Source organism: Dermochelys coriacea, chromosome 2 (genome assembly GCF_009764565.3).
Source record: "Dermochelys coriacea isolate rDerCor1 chromosome 2, rDerCor1.pri.v4, whole genome shotgun sequence".
Taxonomy (NCBI): Eukaryota; Metazoa; Chordata; order Testudines; family Dermochelyidae; genus Dermochelys; species Dermochelys coriacea.
The window spans coordinates 38,756,083-38,769,701 of NC_050069.1; the positions used below are offsets into that span (position 1 = coordinate 38,756,083).

The window sequence follows — 13,619 nt, forward strand, 5'->3', positions numbered from 1 at the left end:
GAGATTATATGGAACTGAAAGAGACTTTTTTTTGTAGTGAGTTCCTCTAGTAACAGACCAGGAGAATCATCATCAAGTGATACACTTGGGGAGCACTGGTAGTTTATTATAGCAGGTACAATAAAGAGTCATCCAGTGTTCAGGGGGCCAAGTATCAGGGGGTAGCCGTGTTAGTCTGTAGCCACAAAAACAACAAGGAGTTTGGTGGCAACTTAAAGACTAACAGATTTATTTGAGCATAAAAATATGGAACGCTTAACGAAATTGCGTGTCATCCTTGCGCAGGGGCCATGCTAATCTTCTCTGTATCATTCCAATTTTAAGTATATGTGCTGCCGAATGTTCGGGGGGAGTCTTGGCTTTTGGCCCAAGGTTCTGGCCTTTCCTCCAGAAGGGTTTCAGGCTTCCCCTCCCTCCCCTCCCCCATCACAGGATTTTTAGTGCCAGCGCTGTAAAAATACTGGACATAACAAAGACAGGAGAGATAGGCGGGAGGACAGGCTGCAAAGAAGGTCAGTTCTTGATTTCTTCAGTCTCACCATTGTCTCTGAAATCACTCAGAATCAGGGAATGTGTTATTTTCATGATTAAAAACAGTATCCAGCCTGTCTGACTGACAACCTCCCCAGACAGCCTGTCTGACGAAAGACAACCTCCCCGCAGCCTCTGCTTGAACCAAATCTGCATCAGAAGACAGACTTACAAAAAGCAATGAAAAAGGCAGTGGGAGACACATCTTAAACCACTGGGAAAAGGGTGACAGGATTAAGGAAACTCCCTAGCCTCATTTACATCAAAGATGGGACAAAGGAGGCATCTCCATAAGCATACAGAATGGAGAACAGAGATTCCAAGGCAAGAACTGCACGGAACTCTGGGGACCAGAAAAGCAGGAAAGCAATGTATAATGGGGGATCACTGCTCAGATGTTAATGAACCCCTGCCTGCACACACCCCCAGCTCAGTAGTTATCAGACCATTCTAGTAATAAATCCTTTATTGGTATCCAAAATTACTGAAGCACCTAACTGAATTGTGAGCTCCCTCCAAGGAAACATCGCCCATAGCCAGGAATGATCAGCTTCCATGGTCTAACCCAGGGGTTGGCAACCTTTCAGAGGCGGTGTGCCGAGTCTTATTTATATCACTCTAACTTAAGGTTTCACATGCCAGTAATACACTGTAATGTTTTTTAGAAGGTCTCTCTCTATAAGTCTCTATATTATATAACTAAATTATTGACGTATGTAAAGTAAACAAGGTTTTCAAAATGTTTAAGAAGCTCATTAAAATTAAATTAAAATGCTGATCTTACGCTGCCGACCCACTCAGCCCGCTGCCAGCCTGGCGTTCTATTCACCTAGGCCGGCAGCAGGCTGAACTGGGCCTGTGGCCGGGCCCCCGGCTGGCAAGGGGTGCAGCCAGAACCCCAGACTGGCAGCAGGCTGAGCGGGGCCGGCGGCTGGGACCGCAGACCATCAGGGGGGTGAGCAGCTCAGCCCGCTGCAACTCAGCCTACTGCCGGTCTTGGGTTCTGGCTGCCGGCCCCGCTCAGCCAGGGTCCCGGCTGCTGGCCCCGCTCAGCCTGCTGCCGATCTGGGATCCCGGCCCTGCCCACATAGAGTGGATACCTGCCTTCTCCTTGGTTCTAGCCCATTCTCTTCCTCTCTCTCTGCACTGAGCTGAGGGTGGGAGTGCACTGAGCACAGGGCTGGCGGTGAAGGAGCAGGCTGGGCATTGGGATGTAGGAGCTAGAATGAGGGAGGAGACTCAGGGTTGGGGCAGGAGGTTTGGGTGTGGAGTGCTTACCTGGGCATCTCCCATTTGGTGTGAGGGGTGCAGGTGGGAATGTGTGTGTGGGGGGTGCAGGAGCTCCCGTTTGGTGCTCAGGGTGGGGGTGGGAATGTGGGGGGTGCAAGAGTCAGGACATGGGGTGTGGGGGCTGGGTATGTGTGGGGGTGCTGGAGTCAGGGCTGGGGTCATGGGGGGTGCAGAGGTCAGGGCAGGAGGCTGGGTGTGTGTGAGGATGGTGCAGGGATCAGGGCAGAGGGCTGGGGGTGTGGTCTAGGGTCGTGGGGGTGCTCCCAGCCCACTGCACAGAGCAGCTCACGGCAGGGGCTGGAGGGGATATGCCCTGATTCCACCCCCTTCCCCAAGGCCGCATCCCCACTTCTTCTCCGACTCCACCTCCGCCTCCTCCCCGGAGCAGCGAGCACACTGTGGCTCCTCTTCTCCCCCTCCTCGCAAGGGCCATCAGCTGATGGCAGCAGGGAGGGAGAGGGGGAGGTGCAGGAACCCAGCACGCTGGGGAACAGGCGGAGGGGGGAGCTTGCCTGCCCTGCAGCAGCAGCGGCCAGGAGCAAGCTTCTTCACCCTGCCCCCACTGGGGGGGAGGGGAGGAGAAGAGCGGGCTGGGGCGGGCAGGATTTTTAATGGCACGCTGCTGCCTGCCAGGGTCCAGCAGGGCTCGGGGCTGGGACCCGGCAGGAGCAGCGTGCCATTAAAATCAGCTCACATGCCGTCTTTGGCTCACGTGCCATAGGTTGCCGACCCATGGTCTAGCCTGAACAAAACAGCTTTGGTATACTCCCTTGTTTACCCATAAACAAATCTAGTGTTCTCCCTTGAACCATTGTTGTTTTCCTATAAAAACCCCTACCTGTGCTCAAGTAAGTGTTCTGATGTCTGGATCCAACATCTGTGTCAGTTCCATTGGGACTTCATCTTCTCCTGACTGATCATGCTGGGGGCTCTGCCTGTCTCCAGCACTCTGGACCCTCAGCTACCACCACCACCTGGGAACCCCAATTGATTCAAGCTTCATGGAGTGGTGAGAACCCAACTCTCTCAGTATACCTTCTGACCCTGACTTGTGTGATCAGCTATAGTTTTGTAAACCTGACTTTTATAATCAAATTTAAGTTAGATTTAGTATTATCACTGTTTTGTTTGTTTGGCTCCCCTATGGTTATTACCTGGCAATAAATAACTTTCATGACATAAGCTGGTTGCTTGCTTCTCTCTCTCTCTCTCTCTCTCTCTCTCTCTCTCTTTCTCTCTCTCTTCCCCTTCCCCCCCCCCCGTGGGTGTTTTTTTGGTTTCCTCATTTGCTCTTCAGCAAGGCTACTCTTACCTAAGCTAAAAGATCCCTGGAGCACCCAAAAATCCTGTGAGGTTTGCTCACCAAGTGGGTTACTACCAGAGCAATTGTAATGTGAAAGTGGGGATAGAGGTGTTCTGAACCAGGGACCTATGAGGTGACAGCTTGGAAGTGCTGCTCGACCCAGCCTACTGAGTCCAGGGACATATAAGGGGTCAGCTTGGGAGTGCTGATTAACCTGATCTTCTCAGATGCGCACTGTTAATGTGTATGTGTATATATATATATACACACACACATATGTCTGTATAAGAACATAAGTGACACAAGCAGTATGTTGACAGAAATACAGAATCCTTCCCCCCCCCGAAGAGTAACCCTAATAAATGAGCATACCCCAAAGTAACGGGCAAAGCTGGTAACAGTGTGGGGCAAGCAGTATGTGATGTATATTAAGGTACAGATGGTGGCAGATCCTTCACTTTAGAAGGGAAGCTAGTATGTTGTGTACATGGAGCACAGAGAAAGTATGGGTACCACTTTGCTAAGGGAGGGGAGAGCAACGTACAATGTACATGCAGATACAGTATAGTGGAAGCCTCAAAGCTTTGAGAGGAGAGCGTAATAAAAGCAAGTGTTTGTAAACTAATGTTCTGAAGACAAAAGGCCAAGGAAGTTATTAGTGTTACCACATGTTCACAGTCAAATATGGTCAGCAGTGCAACCATGAAACTTGAGTATATCAGTAGACTGTCTGTGAGGATGCTATGATCCCATCCTCTAATATGGAAAAGGGTAAACTAGATGGAGAAGAAAAGCAGGAGCTTCAGTGAAACTTTTGTTACTAGGGCTGAACAGTATTTCTGAGAAAAAAAAAGGAGTATATGAAGTTACTGCAGCAGAGAATGATATAGGCTGAGATGAAAGCAACAAGACTGGATGGTACAAGATCATGATCAAATGTTAGTTCTCCAGAACTCAAGGCAAAGGAACGCCAGGAAATATTTATGCAAATCAAAGAGCTCCAGAAAATTGCCGGCATACTGATTATGTGAAAGTTAAGATACTGATACCATCTGGAATACAAATTACAAATATCCAAAGCAAGGTGCATTGAGCTAAGGCAGGTTCATTCCTGGGAACAGCATGTTGAGTAACTGGCCAGTACTATTTTGGATTTACTTTTGGTAATATGTAATATATTAATGATAGTTGCATAGGGGCTAATAATCATGAATACATCAGATATGTATAAAGTGACAGTTTAAACAATTAAAAAAGCATTGCAAGAGAATACAGAATGAATCAGAGAAAACCAATTGCCTAATTGCTGAATCAAACGTCATTGTAAATTTACTAGAATGTGACAGTGCATGTTACATTTATTCTGCTCAAGTACACACAAGCCACACAACATGCACAGCCACAAACATGCATAGACCGTGCAGTTTTTATCTCAATTCAAATAACTACAATACAGTAGAAACCATAGGTGTAGTTTGACTTCTATATTTGGGGGAGCAGCTCCAGTCTGGCAATGGGGCCAAGCGTGGGGGGAGAGGGGAGGAGCAAATTCCATGTCTGCCCAGGACCGCAACACCCCCCGTGTGTCCCCCAAACTATGCCCACGGTATAAACCAGATGTGAACTGAAAGAGGACTATGAATACTGTTGTGAAAATGAGCACACCAACCACCCACTTCACCTAAAATTCCTATATCCAATGCTACTCACAAAAATCAGCTTTTAAGTTGGAGCAGAATTTAGTCATTCAGCTAAACCAACAGTCAGCTCTTCAAGCTCTGTATGCATGGAACAACCAATGATTTCAGTATGTGTTCTATGCACAGAGACCTTGTGCAACTGGGCCTTAAGCTTCTGATTGCACATTTAGAAGTGAATGGAGTACAAATGTGGATGTGAATCAATCAACATGTAAGGAGGCATCCAGAAAAAAAATTGAAATAATTTTACAATGCAGCCACACTTTGTAAATGTGAGACTTGAACAGATCCTTATCCCACTGATAATCAGAAAATAACAATCTGAAAATGCAAAGTATAGTTGGAGGAACCAGCTGCACTTAGATTAATCTAGATCATCTAAATTAACACAAACAATTAGCAGAGGGCAAAAGATAAAGGGGGAAAAAGCAATTTCTTTAATTAGCATGTTAAAGGTAATCAGAAAGAAACGATAAGGGCAAAGAAAATATTAAACACATACTTTGCATCTCTATGTACCAGAGAAGAGATATTTTCCTAATCAGGAATCTGATTACAGTGAACGGATTATGAAGAATTAGGAAACCAGGTGATAAGATCAGAAATGGTTAATAAAAACATGAGATCCTTAAAACTGATAAAACGGAAAGCCCATATCCATGTGTGCTGAAGGAAATGGGAAAAGAAATTAGGGACGCTTTAGCAAACCTTTTAATAAGTTCAAGAGAAATTCCTAGGAACTGGAAAATGTAATGAAATGCTATTGCTGGGGAAAAGCAGCCCAGGGCACATTACGAGCTACAGACTAGTCAGTTTGAAATCCATTGTTGGAAAGTCTTAAGACTCTTTAAGGGATCAAGTTGGAGTGATACTTGGAAAAGCCTGGACCTGACTTAAATCAGCCAATCTTACTAAATTGCTGGAATTCACTGAAATTGCTACTGGCAGAATATAGAAAAGTTTTAAATAGTGCACAGAATGTGAAACAAATGTATGTACAGATGATTGGCCCAGAAATTATTTTTGAAAAGGGGCCAATAAGGAAGGTACCAGAGTACTGGACAAAAAATAAACATTAGCAAACTTCAAAAAAGAAAAAAAAAGACTTACTAGAAAGTAATTGTCAGGATTGATCTTCCTACTTTAATCCCTGATCAGATCATGCAGCAAATATTGAGAAATAACAACTGAAGGCATCTAGAAAATAATGGAACTATGTGCAATTAAACAGTGTGAAATAATCACTTTTTCTAGCAGAAAGAAAAACACAATAACTTTTCACTTCTTCCTACTGGCAGGGCTGGGAGAGAGAGATTTTTGTGTTCACTTTTTGATCAGAGACTCTCAGATATCACAGCAAGGGGTGATTTTATAAAAATGTAGATAGGAAGGTAACCTTTTATTTGAATTACTTTGGGGGAGAAGTGGAGGCAATAGATGTAATAATATGTACACCAGTTAGTTTAAATATGCCTTATTGGGACAGGGGCATGGAACACAAGGGGTTAACCCCAGCTTCCTTTCTGCCCTGCACACCTGTGAAGGGAAGGGCTATAAGAAGGGCTTTTGGAGAGGTAGGAAAAAGAACATGCCTCAGAGAAGGCAAGGTTCATCCCTGGTTGGATAAAATTTTATTAGTTGCTCTTTTAGCTTACATGGTCTTATTTGGCTTGTAGTTATACAGATTTTGTCCTGCAGAACAGACCTGACTTGCTGTGTTCTGTTTCTGCTCAGACACCCTAATAGCTTATCCTCACAATATCCTATTTTCAATATTAATTCAAATAAAAACAGATGAATACTGTCCCATGGACTGAAAACTGAGCTGAAGGACTATAAAGAGAAAGAAATAAAACAAGCAGCAGAATAAATATGTGCGTTGAACAATATGTTAAAACAGTAACTTAATGATTATCTCACAGTGGCCACACGTAGGCTAAGCTGCAATCAATGTAAGTTACTTTTTTTTATTGGCAAGAAATGCTTTGGAATAATATAGATACTGTTGCAATTAGTGTTCTAAACTGCATCTGTGTTTAATTAATCTGCTGTAAGAGCTGTGTAGAAAAACAAACTAAGAGCTACTAGTGGAAAGAATGCTGGCTCCTAGACTGTATTTCTTAAGTAAAGTAAGTGTTATTCTATGATTCTTCAATACATATTAGTATAGCATTTTCAGGGGGATATCTAATGTGTTGCTACAGAGATCATTATTAGGGGCTGGTTTTATTTAAAATCTTTTCAATAACCCCAAAAAGGAATAACAAGAAATATAAATAAAACAAAAATGGAGAAGTCTTAAACCCCAGTGAGAGCAAAGACATAAACGCAAATGGACATATGGCCATCAAAGAAAAGGATAAGGAATAAAATGGAAACACCATGGAAAAATGAACTCCAATATGTTAGGGAAGAAATAGTCTAAGTCCTAAATATTAAAAAGAAGACACATACTCAGAGAGCATCTATACTGAAAGAGACCCAGGGGATTGTAATTTAGATACGAGCTTGCAGTATAGCAGCCACCAAGGCCAATGTGTTTTTGAGCTATATACACTGGCGCCATGTCATAGAGCAGGCTCCTTCTCAAATACCGTGTTCAGTTCTGGGCACTTTAATACGAGAGAGATTTTGAAAAATTAAAGGAAACTCTGATAACAGCAACTAAAATGTTTAAGGAGCTAATATGAGGAACTATTACAAGAACTAAAATGTTGGCTAGGTGTTGACTAAAGCTGAATATGATGACCTACAAGTATTTAAAGTGTTGAAATACCTAAGAGGAAGAGAAATTGTTTGAGGTGACTGAAGAGCCATAAGCAGAAATAACAGGAAATGAGCAACAGAAAATCTAGGCAGGATAGTGGAAAACATTTCCTAACGGTGAAATCAATATGCTGGGGAAGCATTGGAAACTCCATTTAAAGGTGCCTGAGCTGGACAAAGAACTCAAGAATACACTGAAATAAATATTTAGCACGAAAAGAAAATTATATCAGTAAATTTCCTGTAAAACACCAATCCTCACAACACTCCTGTGGTGTAGACAAGAATTTGTATCGCCATTTTCGAAATGGGAAGAATTGAGGGAGTGAGGTAAAGTGACTTGCAAAGACTGCACAGAAACTCAGTGGTGGTGGGATTAGAGTTTGGGAGTTCTTGGTTGGCTGCAAGCCCCAATACTGATGCATTGGATCTCTCTAGCAATCTTACATCAGAAGAGGAAAGGACAATATGATCAAATATATCTTATTCTGTCTATAATTTGTATGGTGAGGCCACAAGGTGGCTGGCCCTTTTAAAGGGAGATAGGTCTCAGCTCAACTGTGATGCAGCTGATTTACGCCCCCAAGTGGAGAGAAGGAATTAAATGATATGACAGTCATGTGACTGAACCAGGCTCAGGGGAGGAGTATAGAAAAACAGAGGCCGGTGGACAGCCAAAAGGGGGACTGCAGAGTGAAGATGCAGGAAGAGAGAGTCTTCTTCAGCCATCCATGAGCAAGTGAGTTGTGGCTGGGTAGAAAGCCCAGATTGGAAGTTTAATTGTACTTTCAGAGATAGCAAAAAGGTTTGTGACTTCTCCAGCGGCTCAGTGAGCAGTAAGAGATAGCACCTCAGGGAAGAGGGGCTGTGCCCAGCTTATGGCTGGGGTGGAAGACTTTTTGTGTTTATTTTTAAATTTTATGCTAATAAACCAGACTCCAGGAAAGGCTGTTAGTGGAGTCATACATGTCTCTCGTGTATATCTGGAGTCCTAGGAAGGAAATTGAGGCAGGGCACTGTAGACCTAAATCTGACCAGAAGGGGGTGCTTGGGTAATGACCTCCCTTCTATAGGTGATATGAGATGCAGGTATTAAATGAGGCATGGTCTTATTAGACAATATTAGACTTATGAATACAACCAATTTTTCTCCATTTCCTCTGAGGGTAGGACAAGAAGTAATTGTCTTATAGCTTGCAACAAGGGAGATTCAGGTCAGCTAATAGGAAAACCTATCTAACTATAAAGATAGCAAAGCACCAGAACAGGCTACCGAGGGAGATTGTGGAATCGCTGTCCTCGGATGTTTTTAAGCACAGTTAGACAAACACCTGTCAGGGATGGCCTAGGTTTACTTAGTCCTGCTTTAGCACAGGTGGAGGGGTGGAAGAAGGAGTGTAGATGAGGCGACCTCTTGAAGTCCTTTCCAGACATACATTTCTGTAATTCAGGGTAATCAGATACTGATGCAAACATTCCCCCAAACCAGCTTGCAACTAATGAAAATCTTTTATACAAAGCTTTTATATTCTTTGAAACAGCCAGTGAGAATCCACAGGGATAATTTGATTACCCATAACAATTCCAAGCATTATCATGAAAGCCATTACTTAGGCCTATAGAAAGATTTTGCACCAGTATAGCTATTCCGGGTAGCAGTGTGATTTTTTACTGGTACAAAGTGTGGATGCAGTCACATCGATATAAATGTATGGAAATAAGCTATACTAATATAACTGCATTCCCTCCTGGGGGTGGACGGTATACCACTTTAACTATACTGATATAGTGAAAGTGGAACAACTCACTGTGTGTAGAAAAGTCTATTACTTAATATTACAATTGGTGAAGCTGATTCACAATGCACCCAAGACATGCACCAATAGCCTATCAACAAACATCTTGCATGGCTTCTTGGAGCTAGATTTTTTTAGCTGAATCCCGAATGCATGTTCCATTATGAAAGATAGAGTTTACAAATCCTGGAGTCTGATCCAGAACTCCTCTTAATGGAAACTCCAACTGAGAAAGGAGCTCAGACCTACTTTCCTTTCCACCCACATGACAAGTAATGGAATGACTCTTCATATAACCCCTCAGAAAGCCTTCCCAAAGGGGAGTATGTGTGTGTCGGGATGGGGGGTCAGGGGTGGGTTTTAGTGGACTCCTCAGAAAATGAGCCCATGGAACCTGGTAGCAAGAAATAATTTTAACCAAGGGCTTAGTGCCATCCAGCTGTAGGTGGAAGAAATGCAGGAACATTGGGCCCAGGCATGATCAGAAGATGCTGACCAATAGAAGGATGAGTGCAGATCTGTGGGGTTGATCAGATTTGGTAAGAGTCTCATCCTGATTTGAAATTACTTGCAGAAGGTGAAACAGCAGATGCGTCACAGGAGTTGGGTAGCAACCTGAGGTGATAAATGGAAGTCAAATCCAGAGTAGCTTGTCTTTATTGGAAGTGCTTGCTAAAATCATGCACTGAGGACTGATTTGGGAAATGTTTGGAGAAAATGTCTTTAATACAATGTGTTTAATACAATGGGAGTAAATTTCTCAAATTAAAAAAGAGTAGGCCCCACCAACAAACCAAGCTACTCATGGGCTCATTCCCCATCCTCCCCAATACTACCCTCCTCCCCCTTCTCAAAAGCCTGTAAAAAAGGAGGTGTTAATGTGTCCTGAAGATCATCTCAGTCTGGCTGTTTCAGACCAAGGTTGGGGATGGTTGGAATTCCAAAAGGCATGAGGCCGCTACAGACAATGCCCATCAAGCAGCCCTTTCTTTTTTACATCAGTTGGACTCCAAATTGCGCACCTCTGCCTATCTCCACTGGCATCAGGGCAGGGAGAGGCAGGCTACCAAATCCCACCACAAAGATCTATCCGGGGTGGCAAACTGCTTCATCAATCCTGAATACTTACAGGCTGCATCAGAACTGAGCACCAAGATTTGTTAAAATAAGATTTGTATAATCCTATTTCATTGAGAATGTACATTTAGGAAGCTTTCTCAAAACTGTATGGATCCATTCCACCTATACCACCAAATTAACAGCCCAGCTGCGTTCCCACTCAGCAAGAAGTTCTGGGCACCCTACAGAAATTTCAACCCAAGATTTATTAATCCAACTCAGGTCTTTACTGGCTTGTGAAAGAGTCATGAACACCTTGTGCCAATCCTGATTGAAACAGCCAATGCATCATTCAGAGAAGGACTCTTTTCTTTCTCCTTCGAGCATGCAATAGTCTGACCAACACAGAAGGAACCCAACCTGCATACATGGGTTCTAGTCAGCACCTGCCCATTGTCAAACCTCACATTCTCAGCAAACCTGTAGAAAAGGTAGCCAAAGACTAACTCCATACTCATCTAATTGAAACTAACATTCTACACCTGGCACAACCTGGATTCAGGCCAGGACATGGAAATGAAATCACTTTAGTGGCACTGATGGATGATCTCCTCCTGTCAATGGATAAAGAACAGACATACATTCTCACATTACTGGACTTCTCTGCAGCACTTGATACCTGACCATGAGATACTGCTGTCCTGCCTGAGAGAGGTGACGTGGGTCCAGGGTAATGTACTAAAATGGTTTGAATCTTTCCTGGATGCACACACCCAACAAGTAGTGATGGAAAACTGCACCTCCACCACTAGATCCCTCATCTGTAGAGTGCCACAAGGATCAGTTTTCTTTCCAGTCCTTTTCAACATCTACATGCAACCACTATGTGAACTGGTCAGATGATATGGACTCAAATGCCAGCAATATGCAGATGACACATCTGTATCTGTATGTATGCCACATACAGCCACATCACTACCACTAAAATGACCTAATGCTTGGACGAGATCAGCTCATGGATGAAAATCAGCTGGTTAAATAGAGCAATAGAGGTGATGCTAGTGGGCAGAGAAAAGCATTTTTAAGAGTTTGCTGCCATGATGTAGTCTCCTTTGATTGAAGGTGTATCCCCATAATTGGACAATTCAGTCCATGGTTTTAGGAGTACTCTTGGATTCCTCACATATGCTAAGTTCTCACATCGCAGCATCTGTGAGGAATGCTTTCTACCATTTCTGGTTGGCTAGGAGACTCTGTTCCATCCTGATGGACGATGACCTGGCCTCAGTTATTCATGCCTTTGTCACTTCTCCGCTGGACTATAGCAATGAGATAAAGTCTTCAGTACTTAGGAAATTCCAGCTTGTGCAGTACACTGCAGCACATCTCAGCAACACAGGCTACAGTGAGGACACCAAACTTGAACTCTGCTCTCTACACTGACTTCCCAGAGAATTATGGATCACATTCAAGATCTTGGTCCTTATCTCCAACATGCTCCATGGCCTGGGCCCTGGATATTAAGAAGACTGTCTAAAAGGTCCAGAATGAAAACTATGGTTGACAGCTATGCTCCTCTGGCACAATGGAATTCTCCATAATAAGGGTAAAGCATATCTGTATGAGAGACAGAAGTTTCTTAGGGGCCAGTCCATGACTGTGGAATAAAATCTCTTCCAGGAATGAAGGACCATCACAAAGCTCACCAACTTCTACTCCAAGTTCAAGGCACATTTCTTTGATCTTGCCAGCTCTAACATAAATACATAGCAACAAAAAAACCCTAAAACCTTTCAAAAGCAGACGGTCTACAGAACACATTTCTCTCCTGCAAGAGGATGAGAGAACAAACACATGACAAATGTGTAGTCACTTAATACAGTAGTTACTGCACTACCGCAAAGCACTGACATGCTAAGTAATGAGCGCGGTATAAGAATCTGTATTGAATGGAACAGAACACCTTAAACTTCCCCCAGAAACCCACAAGTAGATCATGGGACCCGATCAATGCAAAATATAGCTTGTAGTTAAATAAACTGGAAAAGCACTGGAATGTGGTCTGATCTTTCCTGTAGCATAACAGCTAGAAATGCCAAAAGAAAAGGGCATTTAAAGTTAATAAAAGTCTAACATGCTCATTAAAATTCTTGGAAAACTCCACTATCTGGATTCATACCATGGAAAAAACTTGCGAGTTCCCTGACTAGGCATGCCTACCCTAGTAATAGACAATCCTGATTGTGGTAATCTTGTTTTCATGATTAAACATTTTTTTAAAATCACCTGGAGCCTGAAATGGTTTTTTAAAAAAGTCACAGTGATAGAGAATGCTTCAGTTTGCCCACAAAATGCACACGCAGCAATGGAATCTATGTGAAGTCAAAGGCTACACCACTTATATTAATTATTTGTACTGATACTATGGGTTTTTATACTGAACCCTAATTTTCAGGTGTTTGTAACTCTCCTAGGCCATTCTCCTGCTCTTCTTATTTCCATCTCTAAACATCCAAATGCTGCAGCTTTTATCCCCAGCCTTCAGTCTCTTGGATGTCAATAACTATTCAGCAGCATGGTCAGATCTGGACTCATATGAAGGAAACTTCAGCCCTGTATTTGACCCCATGCTTCTATTTACTCCCCATACTAATTAGGTCAGGTGGAGGAAAGGCCAATAAGACAGATAGAACGGAATATTTGCATAGCTGGAAGCAGTTTCTGTCTGAGTAAGTGGAGTGGATTGAATTGAGGTGGATTGTGGGTCAAGAGGTTGTTTGAGTTTCACACTGATGGATGCACTTTCCACTGCTAATCTTTTTGCTATATAGGTCTCCAGTGCTCTACTAAAAGAAAAGGAGTACTTGTGGCACCATAGAGACTACCAAATTTATTTGAGCATAAGCTTTTGTGAGCTACAGCTCACTTCATCAGATGCATACTGGGGCTTGTGCACATTAAATATTGGAAATGTGGCATTTTTGAAAGGCTAGTTTTTAATAGAATGATCTAGTTCACTAGGCGCTGAAGCCTCCTTTAATCTAATGGTTAATTTTGGGGTAAAAATTAAATGATCTTTAGATGTCTCAGCATGGAATTATAGCCCTGTTCCCTAACTCTTAGCCCTTGCGCCCCAAGGACAAGGAGCCTTGGGCTAATATTCCACTGTTACTA

At 43.1% G+C, this 13,619-nt stretch overlaps 1 non-coding gene across 1 annotated transcript; it reads right to left on the reverse strand.

Moving 5' to 3' along the window:
- Positions 1–240: 240 nt before the first annotated feature.
- Positions 241–345, reverse strand: LOC119852331. Its single transcript, XR_005291601.1, has one exon. It is a non-coding gene; the product is annotated as a U6 spliceosomal RNA (small nuclear RNA).
- Between the last annotated feature and the right edge of the window lie 13,274 nt (positions 346–13,619).